This window comes from Channa argus, chromosome 16, assembly GCF_033026475.1.
Source record: "Channa argus isolate prfri chromosome 16, Channa argus male v1.0, whole genome shotgun sequence".
NCBI classification, from domain to species: domain Eukaryota; kingdom Metazoa; phylum Chordata; class Actinopteri; order Anabantiformes; family Channidae; genus Channa; species Channa argus.
In genome coordinates, this window is record NC_090212.1 from 13,356,868 (window position 1) to 13,384,244 (window position 27,377).

The 27,377-nt window shown below is 41.1% G+C and overlaps 1 protein-coding gene across 3 annotated transcripts in view; it reads left to right on the forward strand.

The window, feature by feature from the left end:
- The first annotated feature begins 665 nt into the window (after positions 1-665).
- Positions 666-27,377, forward strand: part of luzp1 (leucine zipper protein 1) — a 45,322-nt gene continuing 18,610 nt past the window's right edge. For 2 of the 3 annotated variants that reach the window (XM_067480568.1, XM_067480567.1), the window contains exons 1-2: positions 666-935; positions 17,826-17,884. The gene's annotated coding sequence lies outside the window, so the exon portion shown is untranslated. The remainder of the gene's footprint in view (positions 936-17,825; positions 17,885-27,377) is intronic. The other variant, XM_067480570.1, reaches the window with a different exon arrangement.

A 27,377-nucleotide genomic window follows, 5' to 3' on the forward strand; every position in this document is an offset into this window, starting at 1 on the left:
GCTTTACCTTACGTTCCTCATAGAACATAAAATACACTGGTGCCAGTTTATTTCTCAACCTGACACCATTGGTGTTGATAACACAATGTAACATTTGCACATTTACAATTATAGAAAAATCTGCTTTTTACCTGCCATCACTTCTCAGTCCCATTGGCACCAGAGTCTTGCTACACTCCTGCGCCATTGCCAGAGGTGTTACTTTATTTATTCTGACCTTATGATAATTTTGGTACCTGATCACTGTATAAGTACTTTTCAAATTGCTAACCGTTCTCTACAGTGGTTAGCTTCAAGCTACATTGTATTTGAATTTCTCTAGTGTGTGATGTATCAGTGTAAGTCACTCGAGCTCAGGGATAATGAAGAATTAACCGTTTTGAATACGACTCAAATAGGGTGGAGAGACAGAGATAGGCAGAGACAGACAGAGAGAGAGAGAGGGGGAGAACGCTGTATATTAGGAGAGTCAAACTATCGCCGCAGCCCCAGCTCGGATTCTTTCCTCCTCACCGAACAGAATTGCGTATGTGGGGGGAGAGAGGGCGGGACCTCGGAGCCGGGAAGGGCGTTCTCTTTGCGGTCAGGCCGGGCAGAGTCATCCCGAGGGGTGGGTCCTCCGGCAGCAGAAAAGGAAAACCCACCTTTTTTCATTGTTAAGGACGCGGTGGAATGTGATGGTTTGATCTCAAACGGGCCAGGGAGGGGAATATCCGAAAGGCAAGGACCAACGAAAGCGATTTAGGGACCGGAGGAAACCAAAAAGCAGTTCCCCCCCGGTCGCCTCCAACTCTCTGGTTGTGTCTGAGAATATGTGGGTGAACTTGTCCTCGCCGTGTCGGCAGCAGCGAGTCCTATCGTCCGCATGATCTCCGGCCGTGGGAAGTTGTGGATTTACTGTTGCGTGTTTGTGGCCCGGCGGCGGAGGCGCTAAGGTAAAGTTTTACTCTTTGAATCGTGTGTGTCTGGACTTAGAAAGGGGGCACGGGAACTGTATTTGTGGATTCAAACAGCGGCTTCCCGAGTTGGACTCGGTGAGTCGGGACTGCAGAGAAGTCTGAACTGCGGCAAGTTTTTCAACCCTCCTCCTCCTCCTCTTCCTCCTCTTTCTCTTCTGCTGGTTTGGTAGCCAAAAGGAAGCATCCAGGACTGCGGCGAAAACCTCAGGTGGTTAAAATGTAGCGCTACGCCGACAATTTACGTATTTTTTCGTCATGGCATCGTTTATTTTATTTTTTTGCGTCATTTTACGCATTTGGCTGCGTAATCGGTACATATAGGTGATTTGCCCGTGTCGCACATTAACACGTTAGTTGTTGTTGTTTTTTCACACATTGCAAGCTGCAGACAATAATTCAGAAACTGGATTGGAAATCACACAAAAATTGAAATGTAGGCTGCGTTTGGATGTCCCTGACATTCATGTAGGTCATGTTTTCTACAGACGTTTGTCCGACTTGTTTCTCAGTGCAACCTTATCTAAACTGTGCATATGCATCTCCCATGTTTCATGACTCGTCCGGGATTCCAGGGTATTTTTTTTAAAGAACGAAGTGAAGACTATTTCACTTTCTTATGAAATTCATTGTCCGCGACATCAGTTTGCACGTCAAGGTTTTGTACCAGGACAACTGAGGCCAACACTTCTCTTGTCTAACAAGATATTTGAGCAAACTTGTATACCAAGTATATGAACACAAACAGTCTATTAACCTTAAGTATTCTTGCAGGGTGACAGCCCCACACATTGTCTGGACAAATATATTTTAGGTGTGTTTAGTTATGGATTTGCTGTTTATGTAACTGTGATATGAATATTTGGTGGGTTTTGACAATTAATCAGACAAATCACGCAATGATCACCTATAGCTTTGGGAAACTTAGTATTTTCATAAGTGCCTTCTATATAGAGACTAAAATAATCATTGTTTACACATTGCACAATAACTAAAACAGAGATGGTAAGTTGCAGATGAGTCTAGATAATTAGTTAAATCCCAGGTGTTGCCAGACGTGTTTGCTCTGTTTTGAGATTGAGTGTTTGTTTTCCTTAACATGTGACAGGACAAAATGTTGCATAAGCAACAATGAGACCCAAAGTTTGAAGAGGTGCTGCTCTGTGCTGCCTCAACAGCAATACCTGAGTGTGTGTGTGTCAACGCCATCAGAAGAAAAGGTAGTTGTAGTGGTGGCACACTAATCTGCCAGGTGGGGCTCATAAAGAGCAGGGGGGGGGGGGGAGAAGAAGGGGACGTGCCTTGGCCTGTTTCATGAAGGAGACAAAAAATGGCTGATGACTTTCCAGTAAGGCTCGCCCTCCTAGCCAGCTGTAGATTATACCAGCTGAACCACCAACTCCTGGACTCTGCACAGGCATTTGCATAGCAGTTTACCATGATGGTGGACGTGTGAAAAGTTGGACTTTTTTGGGTGGGGCGGGGGGTTATTACACCACATGCGGAGGGAAATTCAGCAGTTTATGCTGTCAGCTTCGAAATGTCAGGAGAGACTGCAAAAGGAAAATCAAATGAGAGTAGCAGCAAATTCCCAGAGGGAGACATCAAAATTTTCCCTGATTACTGCTTGATGCCTTCACAGCTTTATGTGCCAAGTTACGCTGCTTTGGCTCTGAGGGTGGCCAACTCCCTAATGGATGCCCACTTTGACCTTTGTTCCTGTTACTGAACATGAAAGCCAAGTGCGGTGACACAGTAGGTGCGCTACATCCACCACCTGTTTTGTGATGAGGAAGTGTCCTGGATGCCAAAAAGTGAAGTTTGCACTATTTCCTGTCCAGGATATGTCGCCTGCCATGCAATGTAATCATAGCCCTCTCTCCTCCTTTATGACCTGGTCTATACCACGCATGATTGGTTTTCCACTCCGCAGAACCCCACGACCGCCTTATGAAACTGCCTGTACTGCTTTGGGTGAAACCAAAAACTAATCATTATGGGTGTCCAATAAGGGTAATTATCAGACTAAGCACTGGACCTGGGGATTACGGAGTGGCTAAATGACTGCTCTGGGGATTAAATTAAAATATTGAGGTTTTCTGCCTGGGAGAATCAAACCACTGGTAATGTCAAACCCAGCCTGCCAGTGGTTGTTTTCCTGCCACACAGCACATCAAAGATTATATGTGGAGCCCCTGCAGTTGATGTAGTACTGTCACATCAGTATGGAATAACAGTGGATTAACATCTAGGTCACATGTTGCAAGTGCATGCAGAAAATAATGGCTAATATTATTGCTTAGTTGGCTGGAAAGGCATATTGAGAAATTGCTTAATATTATTTCATTCACCAACCTGTGTAGTTGTTAAAATCCATAAGGAAAAACAGAATGAACATCCAATATTAAAAACCAAAAGTATCAACTTTATGTGTGAGCAAAGGAAATCATCAATTCCTCATATCTCGAAACTTATATGGGGGAATGTTGGGGTTTTTTTCGGCCTCGGTTACACTCTCACCAAGGAATAGAGCAGTGGAGGATGCACACACAGGACACAGTGATGTTGCAGGCGTTACAAAGCTGGGAAGCGCTTTGCAATAGTGGAAATGAATCATGGTCTCTAAGAGGCTTGTACTGAAGCACACACACACAGCCTGTAAGTGTATATCCTGTGTAGGTGGGTGGGTGGGTGGCTGGGTGGGTGTGTGTTTTGTTATAGTGCAATAATGCGCTCAGTATCAAGGACAGAAGCTGCTGTTGACAATACGCAGGCCAGCTGGAGCTATTATCTACCAGATAAGTTAAGAGAACGCGGGTTAATGCCATAAACGTGGCTATATTAAACAGTACATACTGTATTGCAGGAGTGTGTGTGTTTCAAGTGAGAAGACCTGCAAATTAGTAAATTGATTAAACACCAACAGAAAATTATTCTGCAGTATTTTGCTACTACTTTCAGGCCAAAATGTGTTAAGTTCTATTTCTTGAGGATTTGTTGCCTATCTTTGATTTTAGAGTCATAAACTCAACGTGGTCATAAGTAGGGATGTAAAGATGCCGATACTAGTTTGAGGCATTGGGCCCGATCCTGCCTTTGTTCACTCATACCTGACAAATAACAAATTAAAACATCTGTATTTAATTTTAAGTGTTACTTTCCTCAGTTTATACCAATGATAGATTTTGTGTTTTGGACTAAAGTCTATAACAACTCATCTGATCAACCCTTAATTGGGAAAAGAGAGAAAATTTCTCATAAAACCCATTAACCAGGGAATCATGGAAGACGTTTAAGGATGATCACTGGGGGGATCCATTTAAAATCTTTTTTTTTTTTGTATTTTTTTCCTGTAGTACATGTTCCCCTTCATCCTCCTTTCCTCTTCCTTTCTGCTCTCCCTGGCAGCTTTCTTTATCAGTGATGAGCCACTGACAGGGCAGGGCTCTGTGATTTCAGCTGGAATTCAAACTACTTGAACTCTGCGTATATTTGAAGGTGCACTGTGTGTGTGTGTGTGTTTCTATGCATGCATGTCCACATACTGCACAATGCTTTTGCTCAGTGCTGTTTCCAGCCATGTAGATCTGTCATCAGATACTAGAGGCTGAGAGCGTCAGTCACTCACGAGTAGTAGCCAGAAGCAGATCTTAGCTCCAGGAATTCACACGCCTCGTTCTCATTTGCACATTCACCATCACACAAGGCGACAGATACTGTACAGTGTGTGCTCGCACTCTTCAAGAACCCCATGTAGCAAAGCGAAAATTGTTTCTCATCAGTCTTGTGAAGTTGTATAATCACTTATATTTTTTTCTATTTGTAATCAGGAAGTTGGAATAATGTAATTTCAATTCTTGTCAGATGTTTTTACAATTGAACTGCAGAGTTAAGTCTTTGGGTTCAAAGACAAATTTTTAAAAATGGAAAATGAAATTAGGTGTGGGCAGTAGGACTTAAATCCAGGTAGGTGATTTTAGATTAGTTTCAATTAAGAAACAGTTGAACCAGGTAGGAATTTGTGGATTTGGTCGTTCAAGTGAATTAAATGCCTGAGAAAGACATGGGCCTAAACATAATTCTGGCATAAACCTAATTAAATAATTAGACAGTACTTTTCTTTACATTTAAGGCTTCAAAATTACTCCCAAATACTAAATATGATGACTTTTTAAATGTATAATATCTGTCTCTGTGTCTGTAGTCAACAATTAACATCTCTGTTTATTATCAGTCTCATCAGCCTCTGTGGCTGTATATGATATCTTGGTGTTGAAATAGTTGGCCAGACTGACATTTTGGGTATTTATTAACCTGAAAGAGGTATTATTGGGTCACAGTGTAGTTACCAACCATGTTACATCCGTTACTGGCTTTGAAATGTTAATCTTTCTGCCAAGCAGTCTGTTTTAAAGTGTACATTTGGAACAAATGGTTGGTTCTGTACTGCATGTGTCGGAGCTTTGATACTGGGAGACAATAACGAGTAATCAAGTTTAAGGAAAAAAGATGTCTTTACTCCTGCAATCTCGCTGCTGCTATCTGAATGACACATATTCATGTCCTTGTATTATGATAAGTCTGAAAAGAAAGCTGAGAAGCCAACAGCCAACTGCTAAAATGTTTTAACTAAAAAGCTTAAAACATTGTCTTTTGTATTGCGCTTAAAAAACTGAATGAATAGCAGCATCTGGATAAGAAATGCTATTGTAAGTATCTTTTGTTGACATATTGATTACCTGGCAAAGACACACTACATTGAAGTTAGTCAACTTTAAACAGATGTCCTCACTGCTGCTCTATCACTGTTCCTCTGGAGCTATCTACAGTTTGTATTGATGCCCTTCCCAAGACTCTTAAATGACCTCCTAGCACAATTTTGTGAATTTAATTCATGAGCACCCATGGCTTCCTGACGCCTCTAAAACCAAATAGCTGCTGTTGGTCATGTGAAGATTTTTTACTATTTGTAACTGAAAAGGAGAAAACCCCATCATCTGATCTTTATTTTGCCGATTTACCATGTTATCACATGGGAAGAGGTGCCAGGTTTTATTTTAATGTTTGTTTTACAGTTTTGGCTTTATTTGATCTACAGTAAAGCAGTGAATCACTTAGCTGAGTCTTCGGCCTAGAGGGGCCAAGGTTTCTCATGTGACTCATCTTTTGAAGTCTCATGTCTGGCTCTTAGTGTTATCTTTGCAAAAGCAAGACAATCTTTAGTGGATGTTACTTTTTTAAAGCTTATCACAGGTGCAAACACTGTAGCTAAACCTGTATTACCACTGTGTTTTATGTATTTCTAGGCCTCTTGCATGTGAATTGGAGTGCCCGTTTATTGGGTTAAATGATCCTGCCAACCTGTATTTTGTGTTTGATATATATAATATCACCTGCAGCTCTAGGGATATATATATAAGTCCTCTAATATTTAATCTGTGGCCTGGCCAGCCAGCTGCCCCATATGGCTGGAGTTTGGACTGATAATGATAATGTGGGTCACACTGCTAATGTATTTATGTCGTACATGTTTCAGGTCAACCTGAAACAGAAGTTTCCCCTTCTTAGGTTTTTATTTTCTATTTTTTTCTGTTTTGTTCTTCTGTGTTGTTTCACAGACGTTTACTCATGGCCCTGTTTTTTTTTCTACAATTGGATGGATCGAAGAAGAGATGAGGGGAAAAAAGTGCAAAGAAAACGCACATCAAAAGCATGTAGGAGGAACAGCAAGGCAGGGAAAGAGAGGAAGGGAGGAAAGACGTTTTAACAGGGGAGAGCTAAACTTAAAACTTTTCTTGTAAATTCCCCTGCCACACTTATTGTTTTAGGTGTTTTCCTCCTCAACAGGCCATTTTTTTCCTTCCCTCCTTCTGATTGTTATCTTGTCCCACTCTCTCTCTCCTTCTCTTTTCGACTTGCCAAAAAGAAGACCCCCTCCCTCCTGTAACTCCACCTCCTCCCACCCAGGCCAGAAGTATTTTTGGAAGTTAATGAAAAGAGAAATCTGAACTGCTTACCCTTAAAAGGCACGTCTGGGTCAGCTGGGTGGAAACTCATGTTATTAATGTCCTTAACGTTTTCTATGTGAGTGGGTCATCTGTGATTATCAGTATGTGTGTGTTTAGTGCAGTGTACAGCTCAGGAATGCTGTGGGTTGGGGGTCTAGAAGGGAAGGAGGGTGGGCTAGCAAACAGGGCTACGTCTTGAGGAAAGGAGGGGTGTCAGGGGCATATTTGGCATATTTCAGGAGCCATTCCAGTCTGGTTCAAGATGGATTCTTCTTCCTAGAGAGCTGGCCATGCAGACAGACAATAATCAAGGGGGATGAGGAAAGGTGAACCACACTCTACTTTCTATCAGTCCTATGATTGTTATGGTGGAAGAAATGACAACCTCATGCCACCTGCAGATGTCTGACCCGTCAATAAGCCTTTAACCACAATAACACCCATAAAAGGCTACATCCTGAACCAAAATCCTTTACCCAGCAGTGGGATTTCTATGTCTTGGGTACCATCAATTTAATGAGTGTTTATATGTTGAGAGCTGTAATGTCTCTTTCAACCTTTCTTCCATGGTATTATAGTTACAGCTTTCCGCTCCTAGAATTTATGATATTTTTTTAGTCTGTTATTTGCAGTCGGATGGCTGCTGACTGACACGACTGTGGTTGGCAAGAGTTCAGTGTGGCAGTACCAGTCCAGGGCTCAGCAGAACTTGGGGTCATCGCGAGGGTGCGAGTCAGTGCTCCAGTTGGAGCGAGGTCTAAAAATGCATTTTAAGTGGCCTGAAACATACTGACGTGTTCAAGGCTTTGTAATATTTATGTTGACAGTTAACAATAATACTCAATCACATATTAAACATTAAACCAACGCTACCTGTCAACCGAAGACCATAAAGAATGTGAATATGAAACAAACCTTTCTCTTGGAAGTTTGTCCTTATGCTGCCGCTGCTGTTTCTGGGGGAGGCCCAGAGTCGCTGTTTTGATCTTAGTAGAAGGGTGATCTTAGTAATAACACGTAGATTAGGGAACCACTTGAAACCCATAAACATGTAAAGGTGACATTAAAGGACGATGAGTGGAGTACAAATGTAGATGGTGCCAGAATTAATCATATGAGTTGAAAAATTGGTTGATTCACCAGAACTATTCCAACTGAGCATCTATGGGCAATTCTGAACCATCTAATAATGAATCTAATAATAATTAATATTGTTTGTCCCCTGTACATAACCAGTTTGAAGTGCTACTTTAATGTTCTCCAACCAGTGGAGACTCCAGAGATCCCCTGTCCCAGGCAAGACATAGTCTGATACTTAACCCCTTGTAAAATGTCAAATTATTTTTTGTTTCTTTAAATTGGACGATTACTGGAAACATGGATGCACTGTTAGTCTGTTGCTTTCTTACAATTTTACACATTATAACCTGTTTGATACTGGCTATGGTTGTGTATTAGATTTCTCAAAGAGCAAGAGTGTGTTTTGAAGTTACAAGAGAGATGGAAAGGTAAAATATAGTGTGGAAATAGTTGTGTGTTTAAATGCTCAGAGGGAGATATGGAGTACAAAGCAGCAGGCTGCCTGTAAACCATGACTTTTATAATGATTATGAACTGTGACTGATCTGTTCGGGTCATTGAGAGAAGTAAGAGGGACAATAGAGGTATGAAAACATTTAAGCAACTTTTTGCACAATAATCGACTCCAAGTAATCAGACTTATTTATTCTGGTTAGGCTCAGTTGTGCTAGTCAATCTCTGTCTCATCTTTTTTACTTTGCACTTGTTGCTGCCTTAGTAGTAATGAAACCTACATCAGTAGCAGCCTTAATTGTTTTTTTTGTCAGCTCAACAGAACACAAAGGGCAAAGAAGACTGTAGGAACAGACTGAGAATTTGATTTTCAAAAAAAAGGATGGATTTGTGACACCCAAATGTTATCTTCTGTTTAAGCAATTGACTTTATTGATGTATGTTGTGCCCGTGTGTGTGTGTGTGTGTGTGTGTGTGTGTGGCCTGAAATGTTTATTCATTTGATCATCTGCCATTTGAAGTGTCTGGGTTTGGTTCCTCCTCACATGCTTATTATTTGCAAGTAATCTGTCTGGTGATGTGCAGGGAGTCCCATCTCTTATACCTCTACTTGGCTCTGAGTGTTTTACACACATACATACACACACACACACACACACACACACACACACACACACACACACACACACACACACACACACACACACGCACACGCACACTCTTTAACACACTTATTCACACACTCCTGTCTGACCTGCTCAAAGCCTTGGATCTATGGGGTGGCTCTCAAAATAAAATTCCTCCCGCAGATTATTTTTCTTGTGATCAGAAAATATACATGTTCTCAGAGAGGAATGTTCAGACGCCATGGCAACCTGGCAATTGCTCACTTCCCCCTCTTCTGTTTCTCTCGTCCTCGGCTGTTTTGTCTTCTATGCTCTCTTTCTACTCGTTCACTCAGAGGTTTTTGTGCACTTTCAAAAGTTTTGCAATAAGTCGAGTCTTCCAATGAAATAAATCATCTTGTCACAACTTTTATTTGTGAGCCCTTTGTTTGACTTTCCTGTTTTCATGACAGTACTCTTACTTTCCATCTGTCTTTGTCTTCTCTCACCCTCATATAAAACCATAAACATGTTTTTCTTTTCCCACAAGCATCCCACCTTCTGTTCCACCATCCATCCATGTATTAGTAAGTCTGTATTTAGGAGCTTTCATCGTTGTGGTACTGATGCATGCAGAGCTATTTTCAGGCCTTCTCTTTTTTTATTTATTTTTTTACTGCTTTGGATTTATTTTGGAGGAGATCTGTGCATTGCTGCCTTTTGTAAAGAGCAGATGAGGGCTGAGTTGGTTGGTTTTCCGCTCCATGCCAGCATTGCTTTTGAAGCGCCTTCTCATGCTAGCTGCCCCAACCAGGGGAAGTGAAGCAGCACAATGCGAGCCATGGCGAGACCGTAAAAATAGACTTGCTAAAGTGCAGATTCTACTTGAAGAGACATGAAACACTTTTATATACAAGTTTTTATATAGTAGTGACAAATGAAGACCTAATCAGTTTTTAGGCTTTTGTTGGACACCCAATAGTATAAAGACATACAAGAAGCAGGGAAAGAGAAGATGGGTTTGGCATGCAATAAAGGTAGGCCAGTAACTTTTAGTCTAATCGGTTGCCCTACTTGTTATTGTTGTTTGTTTTATTTGTTTGTTTTTTACATGTTTAGGTGATAAAATATCAATTAACATAGTTAATAAAAATGGACATATATTCCCTCATCAAGATTATGTTCCTAAACTAATTTTGCACTGTTCAGTATTCTGATGAGTATTTTCCAAAGAAATCAAGGTCAGTATGGCAGGACAGATAATGGATAGATGGAAAAAAGTTAAACGGAGGCCTGGTGGTTCAGTGGTAGAGCATTGGGTTGGGATAAAGAAGGCCGCAGGTTTGAATCCCACCCCACCAGGTGCGGCCACAACCAGCCACCAAGGGCCACCCTGGTGCGAGTCCCAAGCCTGGATAAAATGGGATGGTTGCGGCAAGAAGGGCAGCAGGCTTAAATGCTCATGCCAAATCAACATGTGGAACACATTCCGCTGTGGCGATGTTACGTGTGCCTTTTGCCGGTGCACTTTCCCTCACAGTTCATGTTTATTAATGTGTGTTCCTCCCCAGTTCCTGATGGCCAAAGCAGGCTCGCCTGGGATGCAGGGTAACCTGGAGGGATGAAAGGCGATGAACAAGGAGCTGTTGGGACTCTCTCTTTTTCTCTCACACCAACGGCACAGATTATGTTTTTGTGTTGCAGTATTTTATGATGTGCTAATGGGCAGTTGGGCTGGGAGTTACCGGCAGCTATATTTTCGGTTTTGGTTTTGCTAGGTTAGTTAGATGATTATTAGGTTACCGATGGCCCGCTGTGTGGCTTGTTCCCGGGTTTCCCGCATGTTTTGTTTCTTTTGGCCAGGGCTCTCATTTACCTTTTTTCTGTTATTAAATTTGTTTGAACTCTATCAGCGTTGTGGTATTTTATATGTTATGTGTTCCTCATAACACATGCGAGGGCTCATCCGATATCTTTTTTTGTCTAACTGTTGGCATTTTCTTTGTATGTATAATTGCGAGCGTTACTTCGCGTATGTTTTGTATCATAGCTTTCTCACTTTGCTTGTTCTTTCAGGCTTTTTCCCCTTGTTGCCTTGTTTTGACAGCATTCGGGGTTGTTTTGCAGCTTTTGGCTGAGAATATGACTTGGTTATCACGCTGATTATAGTGAATAAGTAATGCCACAACTTGGTACGGCTGGTGGTTCAATTTTTGAGGTGTTTCCCCCTCTATTGAGTGATCTCTGGTGTGCTTATTGCCAGAGTGCTTATTGTCAGAGTTTTGTTTGGAGGAGTTTCTGGCTCAGCTGAATACATTTAATCATTGCACCAAAGAGCATTTGAGTATTGCCGGTCATTTGTCGGTGCCTGTTTCTAAACAATCAAAGAAATGGAAGATTAAATTCGAATTGTGGGTTGCTTTGGCAGACAAAGGTATTTTGCCCTCAAAGTCCTGTTGGAAATGGAGTTTGAACTGTGTAGTGTGGAGGAACAGACTAAACGAGAAGCGTGTTCACAGGTAAAGCCCAGGAGGCTTATGCTTCACTTTCGCCTGAGTTAAGTCTCGATGATGATGATAAGATAAAAGCTCTGGTTATCAGGGCGTATGACTTGGTGCCTGAGGCCTACCGTCAGCGATTTCGCCGTTATTGAAAAATGGATGGGCAAAATTATGTTGAATTCAGACATGCAAAGGAGGTTCTTTTTGTGCATTGGTGTATGGCGCAAACTGTGAAAACCTTTGATCAGCTGCATGATCTCATTGAATAGAATTGTGTTGCTGAAAAAATTGCAGCACACATGAGCGAACAGAAGTTTTCTAAGGTGTCTGAAGCACCTGTACTCACTGAGTAAAGTTGAAAAGTTCTTCAATTTCAACTGCCACAGCGGAATTTTCTCATAAAGACAGTTGTGAACGAGAGATGACTCCTAGGGATAATGGAGCTGTTAAAGAAAAGATTTTCTGTGGAACTGGTAATTAATGGGGCAATACCATTGCGAACTGTTTTCTATTGAATGAAAAGACTAATTTGCCAAAAACAGTTGCACTGGTTAAAACACCTCCATTGCCTCGTTTGCTGGAAAGTGAGAATGCGGATTTGGATATTTGTATTCCTCTTTTATTACAAAGGTCACAGTGTCTTTGTCAAAAAGTGATGTAAAAGCTCCTGTGACTATTTTGAGATACTGCAGCTTCCAGGTCTATTATTCTTGATACTGTGTTGCCCCTGTCTGAACAAACTTCCTTAAATTCTAATGAGAAATTCTTAGTCTTGCCAATGGCAATCCACTGGGTGGGCATTTGGGGGTCAATAGAACATACCAGCCGATTTTAAAACTTTTTTTCTGACCTGGTATGAAACGTGATGTAAAACAATATTGTAAATCCTGTCGTGAAGCAGGGTAACCTGGACGGATAAAAGGTGGTGAAGAAGGATCTGTTGGGCCTCTCTCTTTTTCTTTCACACCTCCGGCCCAGATTGTTTTTGTGTTGCAGTAATTTGATGTCAATTTTATGTCAATGTCATTTTTTCTGTTGAAGCTGGAGTCTGTGTTTTGACTTTCTGTCTTCATTTTGAAAAGCGTCAGCACAGTAGAGCCACCTTACCATAGCCCCATCTCTATCAAATTACAACAATTTAAACCCCTTTTTAGCCAAAAGTATAAAAAGATAGCCGGTATTATGACTGCAACAGGCTCAGCAGGCACCTCACAAGATGTCCAAAAAAAACGGACATTTCAGAAGTTGAAGCGAGCAATTGTTTGCCTTTTTTTTTTCTTTTTAACTTTTTTTGAAAATTACCTAATTGATCATCATAAAAGTCACTTTTCGCTGATTGACCCATCAGTTGTCTGACTCACCTGAATCTACAGAACGCAAAAACAAACTCACTGAATCTCTCTCTTTCCCCTTTGGTTAGACTGTAGACAAACTGAATCACTGACTTAGTGTGAAAGTCCCGTTCCCCACTTTATCTGCCCTTCACTTCTTTTCTCTTCCTTTGCATCACTTTATGGCTAAAAGTCAACTAACATTTAGTGTAACAAAAGACACCCTTTAGTCAAAGGTTGGGTGGTATTTACAGAGAAAAATGTGATTCGTTTCCTGCTAATTCTGTTAACACATCTTTATCCTGTGTAGCATTGAATGTCTACCATCGGTTCCTATACAAAAATTTACACACACATTTTGTTAGTGTGTATTTATGTTCATGTAGACACATTCAGACACAGGAGCCTCACAGAAATCTCATTACACTCTTAAGTCGCTGAGAGGCTCATTTGCGCACTCTGGAACTTTGTGGAATACCAGGCATATTTCATGATTCAACCTTCAGCCAGCTCCTCTTTCTCCCAGCGTCTGGGTTTATTTGTGAATCTAAGCCGGTCTGGCCATTCAGACCCCCCCCTCCCCCTTAATTCTGGAGCACAGTATTTAAACATTGCATGTTAGACATTTAAGCTGATGACTTTATTCAGTGTAACTTACAGTCAGTGGGTGCTGTTTGCTGCTGTTATGCGGCAGACCCATGTTTGCTGCTGACAATGTGAACTTGTGGCCATGCAATGAATTACACACACATTATAGTTTGTCACCATGTGAGATGTTTAGTTCTCTGTGCGTGTGGTAAGCATGTATGTATGTGTAAGTCTATGCACTCTTCTTTTGGCCTTGACAAACAGGCTTACCACATGTGGTGGAGTGTTTTGATTGCCTGGTCAAACAAGAAGGGTACAGCAGAGCTCGATGCCTGTGGCAGCCGATGACTCTCGCCCACCCACTTGGACAAACCCGGTGTAGTTTTTACCTCCTTGTTTTCACCCTCGAGTCATACATTATTTTTTCTTTCCAGTTGCCTCCTTTCCCACTTGTGTCAAATACCTTCAGCTTCTCTGTCTCATTCCATCTTGTTCTCTCGTGCTCTCTCTAGGTGTGGACTTGCACAGAGGAATGCAGTTAAATTACTGTTTTATCTCTCCTACCAGCCAGCTGCATCTGTTCTCCCAGCCATGCCAAGCTTTTGAGACACAATTGACCTTAAAAGGAAACAATAGCAGCCTATCAATTCTGCTCTGCCAGTCAAGGAATGGCTCACTCCTGCAAGGGCAGGGTCCAGCTCCCTCACACAACACAAGGAAATGTTTTCCTTGTTATTTTAATGATTTGTACAGTATGCACAGGCCTGACATTTTTTATATCCGTGTACCTACTCTGATAACCCCACAATGCAGCCATACCTATATCACACTTTAACCTAACGGGCCTGGGGGGGCTCAGTGGTAGAGCATTGGGTTGGGATACAGAAGGCTGCGGGTTCGAATCCCACCCCACCAGGCGTGGCCCTCCCGGCAACCACGGCGGACAAAATGGGACAAAATTGGGAGGGTTGAGGCAGGAAAGGCATCCGGCATAAAAACACCGGATTTCACTGTGTCGACCCCTGAAGGGACAAGCTGAAAGTCGTTGATCTTTGATTTGAACTCTTCACTTCTTTCCTAGTTCACATACCAGGATGTTTCTATATTGTTGAGCTGTGTTATGAAGGTAAGTAAACAGAGGTGTTCTGTTACATTTCGAGTTGTCATTATACTGTTGTGTAAATAAGTTATAGTCTGCACTAATGTTTCTTGAGTCAGCAGTATAATGTGCAAAATCCTTAACTGGAATTTGTGGAAAAGGGAGGGCTGCAGGGCTGTAAGTAATTAGATATTAGGACAGGTTCTGCCGGTTATTGCAAAGTTAAAGGAGGTGGATGGTTTTCTATTTGACAGCTCATCAACATGACAGACAAACTATTAACAGTTCTTACTCCTCCTTGCTGCTCTGTTGTAATGCAAACACCATCAGGAGGAATGCTGTCCACTGTCTTCAGCAGCAACAAATGAAAAATCATCCGCTTGCTTTGTGCTCTGGTATTCTCCAGCTTTCTTTAGTGTGTCTGGTTGTTCTTTCTGGTGCTGTCTCTCTCTCTCGGCCTCCTGTTCACTGTGTTTGATTTGGGCATTCCTTTCCTCCTCAAGCAGACAAAACAACCTCGGACCTCTCTGAACTGCAACCCCTAGTGTGCACGCACACGCACACGCACACACACTCACACACTCTCCATTCTGTTAATCGCTCACAGGAAATGGGCTCCCATGCAAACGAGGCCCACTTGGCCACTAGAACCCAAGATGAATTTTCAGGTTTTGAAATGCTGTCCAATGGAGGAAATTGAACATGATCAGTCTCGCTCTCTTTGGCCCTTCTTTTGTTCTCCATCATTTCCCTAATTTTGTTTTTGTTTTTGTGTGTGTTTTTGATAGTGTTGTAGCGTCTCATGCAAGACAATCTGCCAAATCAGATTGTACATGGTTTTGTGGCCTCGTGTATTGTATACATTTAGAAGTAAAAGCGTTCAGAAGCATACACTGATAGCTTATCAACAGCTGTGTGATTGGCATACTCAAAGATAAAGCTTAACTAAGGCGAGCCTCTTAGCAGAGACGACGTTTGTATATTAACCCACTGACTGGACATCTACTCTGGGCAGGAAGTACATTATATGATATACGAATTTAAGGACACAAGTGACATCACATTTTATCTCAAAAGAGGCTAGGAAATAATTTGGTATAAAACTAAAAGTGCAGCTATTCTTTGTTTGCTTATGTTGCTGAAAGAAAATGATTAATACAAATTTAGCTATTTCAGGTTTTAGGCCTGAAACATAATCCAATTTTATTCAAAGTTTTAACACTAAGAAAAAACAAAACAAACACCATCATGATGGAGATATTAGTTTAGTTTTAAAAAAGTAACGAATCACATATTAATACACATTATAAACATTTATTTTACCTTGAAATTAAATTGTCTTGATTAATATGCCAATCCAATAATTTCTTTTGAGTAAGATGCAATTTTGGTGTATTTTGTGTAGTTATGCTTAATTTTTGTTTCATATGTTTGTATTATTTGTCATATCTTTATGTATGTATTATTCTATTATAAGAATGATTGCAAACATTAATGATACCGAAGTATATGTGGAGTTGACACAAATGTTAGTGTGCTAGAAATGATCCCTGGTGCAGAGGGAAAAAAAGGTAGTTTGGCTTTACCAGACAGTCAGGAAGTGCTACCTCACACTTTTTAGTTCATTCTGCTGAATATCGTAATGACCCCCCCCCCCCCAAGCTTGACATGCTATATGCGTGAGGAGAAGCCAGGGATGAGAAGGAGACAGCTGTTTTCAGTTGTGTTTGGTTACAAGTTGGCTAACCATTTGAATGAATAACTGACCCCTTCTCTCGCTCTCACACACACAAAACACACACGCACACCACAGACAGAAAGAAATTGGTCCCTGGTCACTTGGGTTATTTCCTTTCTTCTAGATTGCTATAATTGTGTCAAATCTCATTTGTTAAACACATATTTTAATCGCAAGTGCTATTTATTGATCTCACGCTATCCAGGAAGATTTTTTTTGCCCTCAGCAGAATGACACACTTAGTTTAGTGTGCTGTGCAGAAGCATTACTGTGTAGCATGAGAACAGCAGATGATTCAGCAAAACCTGTGTGTTGATGCAATGCTGTTGACTTCATGGATCTAACATGAGGCAGCTGAGAACAGGGCAGTGAGATTGTCTCCTTTTATGTGAAGGAAATGTGTGGGAACAGACAGGATGACACAGTGGAGTTGAGTGGCAGAAGTAACTAGGAGACAGATGCTCTGTGTCCATCAGTAGCTAGTGTCTGTTGATGGCAAAGGAGGCCGACCACACAAACTAATACTGGAAATTGACATGTTATTACATCCTGTCTATACACTGCTGCCATCTTGTTAAAAAATGTTGACACCTTAGCAATTTATTGATGAAATGAAGGTAATCATTAGCTGCAGCCCCACATGCTTCAGTCAGTTTGTACCATCTCAACTCCAATTCAAGGTTCAAAGAGCAGAGCTGAAATAGTTACTTGACAAAAAAAGGCAGCTAGGTAATTGTGGGTAAATTTGTTTTTCTTTGCCATTTATAATTCTAAGTTGAATATCTTTGGGTTTCTTGTTGGTTAAACAAAGTCATCCTTGGTCTTTTTTCGGTCTTTGTTGGCTACCAAAAAATTATTTCCTGTACCTGGGAATCCTGTTGCTCTTTACAGTTCACAGAATGGTCCCCTTTACCTTTAGTCGCCCCTCCGCCCTCCACTTTCCCTTCTCTCATCCTTTAAATTCACTCCAGACTCCAGTCTCAAATCTGGATTTTCTGTCCTTAACCAAACATATGGAATGCTACTGTAGTGGAATGCTCCAAGCCTGGGATTTTGTGTGCGTGTCTGTGTTTGTGTGTAACCATGCACATGTTTTGAAGCAGATAAGAGCCTCTAGTATGATGATGATTATGATAATGGTGCGTGTGTGTTTGTGTGTGCCACCCCAGAGTACTCAATAGAGGCTTCTGTTGTCGTAGCCAAACGCTGCTTGTCTGCTCATGCATGAGTCTATTGCAAAGCCTCCAAACGTGTCCCATATCTAAGCAGTTAGCTCATTCTTAGCCCGTTAGCTTGACTGTGAACGATTTCCCCCTACAGTGACTGCATTGTCAGCCCGGCCACAGGCTCTGGGCCTTGCCAACAGCTGACCATAACAATGGTGAAAGATGGCATGAGTTTGTGTGTCGATATTATGATGACCAGTGAGTTCACTTTTACTAACCGTTTGTGTGTTTTAACCACAGGATGGAGGCTTTGCAGAGAGGATTGTAACCGGCCAAAGAGATGAGGATGTATCCAAAATGTAAGTTGTGCCTCTTTGTTTGTGCTTTGTATAGGTTGATTTTAATTTGTATTTCTTGCAATTTTATGTGATAATAAATGTGTTTGTGCGTCACTGAAAGTCTGTGAAAATCCTTAAATTTGGTTGAAGTAAAAAATCTTTAAATGGTTAATTTTCTAAATATATTTTATTGTTCAATCCTTATAGACACTTAAACCAACAAAAACGTGGTTCAAATCATCATGTATTTTACACACAATCCAAAAATTAACCAACCAAAACATTGTTTAAAAAATCTTTCACCCAGGCACAATTTCTCCACTGGGTGACATGTTTTCTTCTTTCCAGAAGGCATCATAGAGAAATGTTTAACTAATGTGGCCACAAATGCTCTGAATAACCATTATTCCACTGGGAGATCTCGCGTGTGCACATTGAGCAGTTGACTGACTTCCTTCTGCCCAAAACTAGGTGCAACATTTGTTAAAAAGCGCTTTTGCAATGAAGACACATTTCACCCAGTCAATCAGTGTGTCTGGGTGTTTTAATTGGTTTTGTACAGCAATGAACGTGTATATAGCAGAGATGAATAAGGCTCTGTCTGACAACTGAGAACCAAGAAAGAATGAGAAGCATATATATATATATTTTTGGTATTTCTTTTGAATTTTCTTTCATTTAACTTTCCTTTATATATTGCATTAGTGTGTGTGTGTGTCAAACTAAATCTATCACCAGCATTGATACATTTCTGATTTTTAAGGGTTTCACTCTTGACTTCCCTCAGTTTCTCTTCCTCTTTGCCCACCTTTTCCTCCATCTCCCCCCCTTCTTCCTCTGAGCCTCTTCCTCCACTCCTCTGCTCTTTCTGAATCTGTTTCTGTTGGGCACAAACACCGGCGCCACACTTCCTTCCCTGTAGCTCTAAGTCACACAGGAGTGGAACACAAGCAAACTGTACTATATAGCATTTTCCGTAACCAATGGGTCAGTGCACTCATTCACACAAACCTTCACATGTCTGTCGGGGACGGCAGCTTGTGTGTGTCTCATCAGGCCAGGTTAGTCAGCACGATGTCATGTGTCACTGTCTTAGAGTCTCCACGACGGTCTGCTCAAACACCAGTTAAAGGTCAATATGTGGCCAAGGCGTGTTCCTGCTTTTACACTCTTTATAGGCATATATTTCACATCCTGCTTGACCTGAGTTCATCCTAAATAGTCTGGATTCAACAAATGCTATAAAGGGAAAAGGGTCTTCTCACGCCAATGTCCTGCTACTAAAAGCACACACTTCCCACTCACTTGTAGGTTTCGCATAAGCAGGAGCCTGACTCTTTTAGAAAAACAATGTAAGCCACTAAAGGTAATATATGAAAGGAATGAATCACACTCAAAGGGAATAAGTTAGGGGTTTTAAGGAACATGCTTATACAATATCTTGAAAATCTCATAGCACATTTCTTTCTCTTCTTGCAATAAATCTATTTTTTTACTCTATTTATTCCAGTGAAAGCACAGAGGAAAAATAAACAGTGCCTTAGCTTTCTGTGCACAAGAGGCCGTTCAGAGGCATTAATTAAAATTTTAGTCTATGCATAAATGTTGACTGAATGTATCATATTATTTGACGGATAATATCGGATATCTGACGGAGCAAAGGGGGGTTTATTCATATAAAACCCATTCTGATTTTTACTTTTTTTTCTTTTCTTGAACTTAACTTTCCTATTAACATTGTATGTCCACCTTTGTATGCCTCATACTTAAGGACGTTCTGTAATAACTGCATGAATCAGTATGCCTCTGTTTCTCCTGGGTTGTACAACATCATCATTTTACCCCCTGCTACCTCTCTTCCCTCCCCCCTCCCTCCCATCCTGCAGACAGTGCTGCATTCCTGCTGCAGTAATCCACTCTGGCAGCTACCTGCTCTGTATTCTATGGAGTCACTTCCCTCATCTCTCTCCCTTTCTCTCTCTCTCTCTCTCTTCTCCTCTCTCTCTCTCTCTCTCTCTCTCTCTCTCTCTCTCTCTCTCTCTCTCTCTCTCTCTCTCTCTCTCTCTCTCTCTCTCTCTCTCTCTCTCTCTCTCTCTCTCTCTCTCTCTCCTCTCTCTCTCCTCTCTCTCTCTCTCTCTCTCTCTCTCTCTCTCTCTCTCTCTCTCTCTCTCTCTCTCTCTTCCTCCTTGCTTGTTTTGTTTTTCTTTCTCTCTCTTCGCTTACATTGCATTGTCACACACATTTTGCTATGTGCATTTGCTTCCCCCTTAAGCTTTTCTCCTAGCATTCTCTCTCTTTCAATAGAAAACCACCGAGGTCTTCATTCAGCCGCAGCAGGCAGCTAATGCCAAGGCTCAGGCTGATGAAGCACTGCCAAGCTCTGCCAACCAAGCTCTGTGTGTCTCTGTGTGTGTGCATACTCTGTGCAAGGATGGGAAAGCAGTGAACAAGCAGGATGTCAAGCAGCCAGGCAGAAGGTGGACAGGCTGTATGTTAAGAGCTATTGATGTGCCTGTGAATTGACAGAGCAGTCAGTGGTAATCAGCCATTGGGGTGGTTAAAATGCCTGCTCTGTCATCACAGGATTTGATGTTTAGCTGTCATTTCCTCTTCTCGTTGGTAAAGTGGACAAGGCATGTAAATGCAGCAGAGCATCAGGGGAATGAGGATGAAGGTCAGGGGAAGGAAACCCAAGGAAGTCGGGGCACAAATGGGGGTTGGGATAATAGATGGACAGGTCAAATGAAAGAGCGATGACCGACTGATACACTGCTACATATATATGAAAGAAAAAGTAAGAATGGATAGTTGTAGACTATTGTTTTCTTTTGCATGAATCTCAAATCACAACTGCTATAATATCATTAATCTAATTGCAGGCACTGTGGCACCTGTGCATAGTTAACTTTCTAAGTGTGTCTGCACACGCTCTCTCTTATCACCTGACTGCATCATATTTTGTGAATGTGTTTGTTTAATGGAGGATGAGCTCAGGATAAAGTCAGGTTTTACAGGTTTAAGTTCAGCTATGAATAATGAGCATGGATACAAGTGGTGGTTAACTTTAAATCATACATAATGACTTGCTTTTTTGATGGTCAGAAACTAGATTTAGAATTACATAAAATGCATCCAAGTACGACATAGCAACACACGCCATTTTCTTTGTTCGTGCTAAAAAAAGAGATGAAAAGACTGAGTTGAAAGGTTGTGTGCGTATTGTGTGACCAGATACCAGCAAAACCAAATGATCTTTAGCTCAACTTCCAAACAGATATTGTGGAAACTTGATGTTTTTATGAAATCCCACTCACTCTAAAATGGACAGAAGCAAACAAGCAGAACAGAAATAAGTACATTTAGGGAAGCAATTCAGTGAGTAAAAGGAAAGTCAATTATCTGTCATTCTGTTTGAGCCCTCTTAACTTTTGTTTGTCTGCCTCGCCTCATTCTTTCTGAGCCTGACTCACTTATTCACACAGATCGTTAGTTACCCCGTGTTGACTCTAACAAGTGTCATCATGTTGGGATGTTTTCATGTTCTCTTATCAGGGTGAATCAGTGATGCGCGCACACACATTCCTTCCTGATCAGTTGCACACAATTTCACATATTCTTGTGCGCTCATTGAGCACTCGATGGATTTGAGTTGACATCTGCTGATACCTGAGAGTGCCTGGAAAGCTGTCAAGCATAGCTTTAAATGGGTAGCGAGTGTCATGCCCTGGCTAGGGAGGTCAAAGAGGTTCTCCTCAAATGAATTTAGTCTGGGGCCCTTTTTTTTTCCCTGAAGAATTTACGTCTGCATTGACATGTTGTTTGTTTGTTTGTTTGTTTGTTTTGTTTTTTGTTTGTTTGTTTCATGGATTCATGGCCAATAAATTCAAGGGTCTTTGAAAATATCCATTGTGACCACATTTTATTTAGTACTCTTACTATATTATTATTAGCATCATTGCTCAATGTTCATAGGCAATTTAGCCATTGGAAGTTCAGTTCAATCTGGAATCACTGGTACAGTACGTATGTGATAAGGTGATAGGCTGATAAGCACCGATAAGCACATCTTTTCCGGTTTCATTTCCCTGCCATTTATATACTTTACACTTTATTGAAGGTTTAAAGACACTTGCATTGCCTCCTTGCCTTCTCTGTCTGTTTAGGATGTTCATGCTTATTATTTAAGACTCTTTACCTTAAATTATTCTCTCATTCTTTGCTGGCCATCCTATCTAATCAAAGCTCCTATTAATGTCCTGTTGGTGTATCTGAACAGTGACATCACCTACTGCTGTCTTCTTGTCTATCAGTTCTGGAACTAGGACTTCCCAGAGATTCACTACAGAAGATTGGAAATTGTACACAAAACCCACATAGTTTGCTTTGATTCATTACACACTGCAAGAATACCTGACTTCGTTTGGCACTTTAGTTCATGTTCAAAACCTTTTATTTTCTCTCCCATATCTGAAGTAATCATGTGTTGTTGTTGTTGTTGTTGTTGTTGTTGTTGTTTTTTTTTTTAAATCTGTACAACATCCTATTTAGCCATTAAAAAGTCTCCTTTCAGACACATCGATGCAGTTAATCTCAGTTTGGATTGGGTTTGTTTGCAGTGTGGAACAATGCAATCCCCTCTTCTAATCAGGGCCTCACTCCTGTTTGCCACAGGGTCTCTTTTGGAGTGCTTTCCATGTTTACAGTGTCAGTGATCTCTGACCCCAAACACAGAGGGCAGCGGGCTGAGGACATGCCAAAGTAGAGTTGGGAAATACTTCATGGAAGTTTAATGGCAAGTCACATGGGACATAAATTGTTGTGTTTACATCAATAACAAGGGCAGTGCCTAACTAATTTTTATTTGGAACACTTTTATTTAAGACATGAGTTTAGAGAAATGACGAGATTCATTTGAGACTGTCCTTCTGTAAATTTGAGGGAGGTGGTCAAGGCAATTGGTTGAACGTACAAAACAGATGAATTGCTTAATCCACGTCCAGTATAAATCAACTTTCTGTTGTTATTGTTGTTGTGACTGTGAGGACATTTTGAACATGTGTTGTTACCCCGACTTCAGGCAAACTGATTTTTTCTAAATTCAATTGTCTTTATTTAGAGTATAAACCTAAAGTTGGAGGCAACTTCGAGTCAATTTGGATCCACCTGAGCGAGAGATTGGAAATGTGGGGAAAGCAAGACTGGCGTGAAATCCCAAAGGGTTCTGTGCCGAAAGTCGAAACATGTACTTTTAGAACAAACTGAATCTCTTGCCTTTTGCATTGTGTGATATTCTGTGGTTTTATTACAGAGCAGGATGGAGTTGACTTGTTTGGCTGCTGATCTGCTTGAGCAATAGCTAACAACTGAGTGGCCAGTATTTTCGGGTGCTGCTGTTTTTAAATAGAGCATCTAATGTATTTGGCCTGCTCCACTTCTGGTCCATGTAATCCTGTGTGTAGTGCTGTTTTCTGTTCGAAACTTGATCTAATTTACTGCTCTGCCACCAAGATCAGGAGCAGAGCCGGAAAGCCTTCAGGGCTTTGTATCGGGCATCAAAATTAGATCTTCCTAGGTCATAAACATAGAAGCAATAGATTTTGAGTATCTGTAGAACAGTTTTATTGCTACATTAAAGCTGACAGGTCACACTCTGCAGCACCTCTGGTTTCTCTCTCACACTGCCTTCTCTGTCTCACTATTCCTTCCTCTTTTCTCTGACATTTGCCATCTCCCTCACCCATATTTTCTCTCTCATCTTGTTATGCCTTCTCGTACAAGTGCTGTTTTTTTTTTTAAGCCTTAGCAACAAGACTCTTGATGTGGCCAGACAGGAAGGGGAGGAGAGACCTAGAAAAGCCTCTGGGTTACTGGGCTAAGACCAGAGAGAGGATGGTTACTTTTCCACCAAGCTTCCAAATAAAAACTCAACATCACCCACCAAAGCATTACCTTTGACCTTATTGGCTGCCCAAGGGTGTGTCAAATTTGACTTTATCTTTCTTTTTTGGGATACAGAAGAGAAGCAGGCTGTGAGATTTTTCTGTCACTATTATAATAAGAGTTATGACCCTGTGTGTCTATACTGGGTGTGCTTTTATTGCATCAGTAAAAGTTTATTTTGGGAGCTTGCAAATTGTGTGTACCGACGACTTCACTTATGTATCCTATTTCCCATCCTACACCTGTACCTCAGTTGGTTGTGCGCATATTTATTTTTCAACTTTATGAGGTAGAACATCTGATGCTTTAAATATAAAGAGAAAATTTTACATTTAGGCATAAAAATTTTAAGCAACTATCAAAGTTTCACTTTGATCTCTCTGCTTTGAATTTACTTTGGTTATTGGCTTACCTGTAATTATCTCAATGGAATAAATGAGACTTTTTTTTTTTTTTAAATGTGTGGTCTAGCCAAACAACAGTTCCTTTAATTGTAGGCTTATCATTTTCCCCATCTTGTTTTTTCTCTTAATGTTGTACCTCCTAAAATGTAAATTGATTTAGACCTTTTACAAATTTTGGGAAAACTAACTGAAAGTATGTTCATTGTCCATGGTGAGCCTATCCGCAGCCAGGCCTGGAGTAAAGAAGCTCTCTATTTTTAAGTAGAGTGATAACTGCTGCAAGGAACAAAATTAAAGAAAAAGGACATATGTCACTAAGCAATATTTAAATGGTAGGTGTTGTTGGTCAGACAAGTAAACAGCATTATAATTCCATGTCCTCTCCCGTAAACGAATTTACTCTACATTAATGGTGTTTTGTTTACCCACCATTTCACCACATGTCGGTACTTGCACTGTAAAGATCTTAAGGAAAGAAATAATTGCTGTTTCTGCTCACTTTGATGAACGAGTTACATGACCTTATTTTCTTATCCATTTTTCTGTTGAAACCAACACTGCCTTTCATTTCTTTGCCATGTTTTCAGAAGGGATGCAAAACTAAAAGGGTGAAAGTACCAGTGAAAAAACTAACATGACAGAACAGGAAACGACAAACAGAACATTATGGGATGCCGGTTTTCTCTTTCTTGGAAAAACGGAAAAATTCAGGCCAAGCCATCAGGTCTCCACCATCTTGTGGCTTCCACTGCTGCGCCAGCATCTATCCACTGCAGCCGTCCCTTCTCACACACAGAGGATATTTGTCACACTTTCGCGTATTAAAACCAACAAAAATCCCTACATGAAGTTGTGGTTGAGGCATTTTGATTAGACTCAGGCCCTTTATTAGCTGCAGTTTATGAGAAGAGGAGCTTCAAAGACATAAGTTGTAACCTAATGTCAAGTGCAAAGGAGAGGGGAATTTTCCTTCTTTCTGTCGTTCCTGACTCGTCTCTTTCATGGAGAGAACAGAATGTACTGCAGGCAACAACCATGAAGAGACCAGCTAAAGCCCTAATGATATGGTGTATGATTGTAACCTTGCTGTGTGTGTGTGTGTGTGTGTGTGTGTGTGAATGGGTTTGCAAGCATAGTAGATGGACCTATTCAACAAATTTTTACTTTCTCCGTTGGTGCTCTGATGTAATTTCAATACAAAGCCCCACTAGTTTTCGCTCTTTTCATCCTTTCCTTTCTCTTACATACATCACTGTCTGCCCCCCCCCCCCCCCCCCCCCAGGTGCATCTTTCTGTCAATGCAGACTCCCTCCCACACATTTAGCCCACTGAAGATTCACTACAAGGGCAAATTCTGACCTCTTTTAAACATGCCAACCTACTCCACCTACATTAAAGAAAAGCAATAGCAGCAGCAGTTTAGACCTGAAAAATAAATACATGTTTGGGTTACCTCCTACGGCAAAAAAGGTAAAAGCTAGTTGTCCACCTGTAGGGAATGAGTGTATGTGTGCATTATTGCGAAAATATGCAGTAGTTACCAAATCGCCCACCTTCTGCATATATAAAATGCAAAGCTTTAAACTGCTGTTCTGACACCCATTCTTGGGAACTCAGGACTGTAAAAAAGGAGAAGTTGTTGCATTCTTTGCCTGAAAGTGATACAATTTTAAAGTACCAACTAAAACGAAACAATCCTCTTCCTCAACTGTGTGTGTGAAATGCCACAAAGGGGAAAGGGGTGTTGTCTGATTATTCGGCTAGATTCAGACCAACTCTGAAAGTCCCTCAACCTACAGAAACTAATATTTCCAGACCAGGGACTTTGTTAGGGGGTAGAACTACAGCCCAGAAATAAATGCAGACCCTGGTTCCCGAGGTGAAAAAGGCAGCCAAATGAACTAAGTTTCACAAAAGGTTCCTGGCCTTGGAGAAAATTCAATTCAGTGGAAATGAGACTACGGTGATGTAAATCTATTTGAGGGCCCTGGATGAAAATTGTGGGACCCTGCTGGCACATAATTTCTCCTGCTTTCGTGTAATTAGCTACAAATTAATTTTGTAAAGCTGAACTCTCTCTCTCTCTCTCTCTCTCTCTCTCTCTCTCTCACTCACTCACTCACTCACTCACTCACTCACTCACTCACTCACTCACTCACTCACTCACTCACTCACTCACTCACTCACTCACTCACTCACTCACTCACTCAAGTCATTTAGTTTACAGTATGCAAATTATTTGCCACTTTTTAAATCTGCAGCCTTTGCGCCCCCTAAAGGTCATTTCTTCCTATGGCAAATGCTTCCTTTGCCTATCTGGTATTCCCACCTTACTTTACCATTAAGGATACTGCAGTCTTTCCCATGTTTGAGCTTTTTTTTCTCTCAAATTGCTGGAGGTATTGTTGCATCTTTACTCTTAAACTGCAGAGCCACATACAGTCATTCGCACAGAGCTCATTTTTGGTAGTCGAGCCTTTTCCTGCCAATCTGCAGTCCATATCCTGCTTCTTGTAGCAACAGCAGCAGGAGTGCAAGAAGAGAGTGAAAGGTCAAGTAGGGAACTTCCGCCTAGATTTTAGGAAGTTAAAGGTGTCAGATTCATACAATGTTGTACTGAGCAGCCAGTCAGAGCTTGGTTTAAGTGGGTTCAGTTGTTTTCTGAAGCTTGGTTAAAACTAGCCACTTGCCCTCAGTAAGATTCGTACCACGTCATTGACTCGCACACACTTCAGGTTATACTACAATTCTGCATTCAGAGACTAGAACACCTTCCACAAATGCTCACTACAAAACATCATGGTCACTCTGGACAGCAGCAGCAGGAAGAATAAGAAGTGAAACAATTAAAAATCAGCCTGTGCAACTGCTGAACGGTGGTTATAAAGATAAGGTAAAATTACATACCCTCTATCTATGACAAAGGCTGCTAGTTAAATTTTTTGGCATGTGCACTTTCGGCACAGTTGACCTGCACACAGTCTGCCTGGACACTCACAGACTGGGAAGACAAACATAATGAATCTGGACATGCACAAGCGGAGAGAATGATTCTTCCCTTATGCTAGGGGTACAGGTGGTGGACCTTACATTAACAGTTTGGGTCACACGTGGATTTGATTTCGAGATGGGTTGTGTCTATTAATGGGCTTTACAGGTGCAGGGTGGCA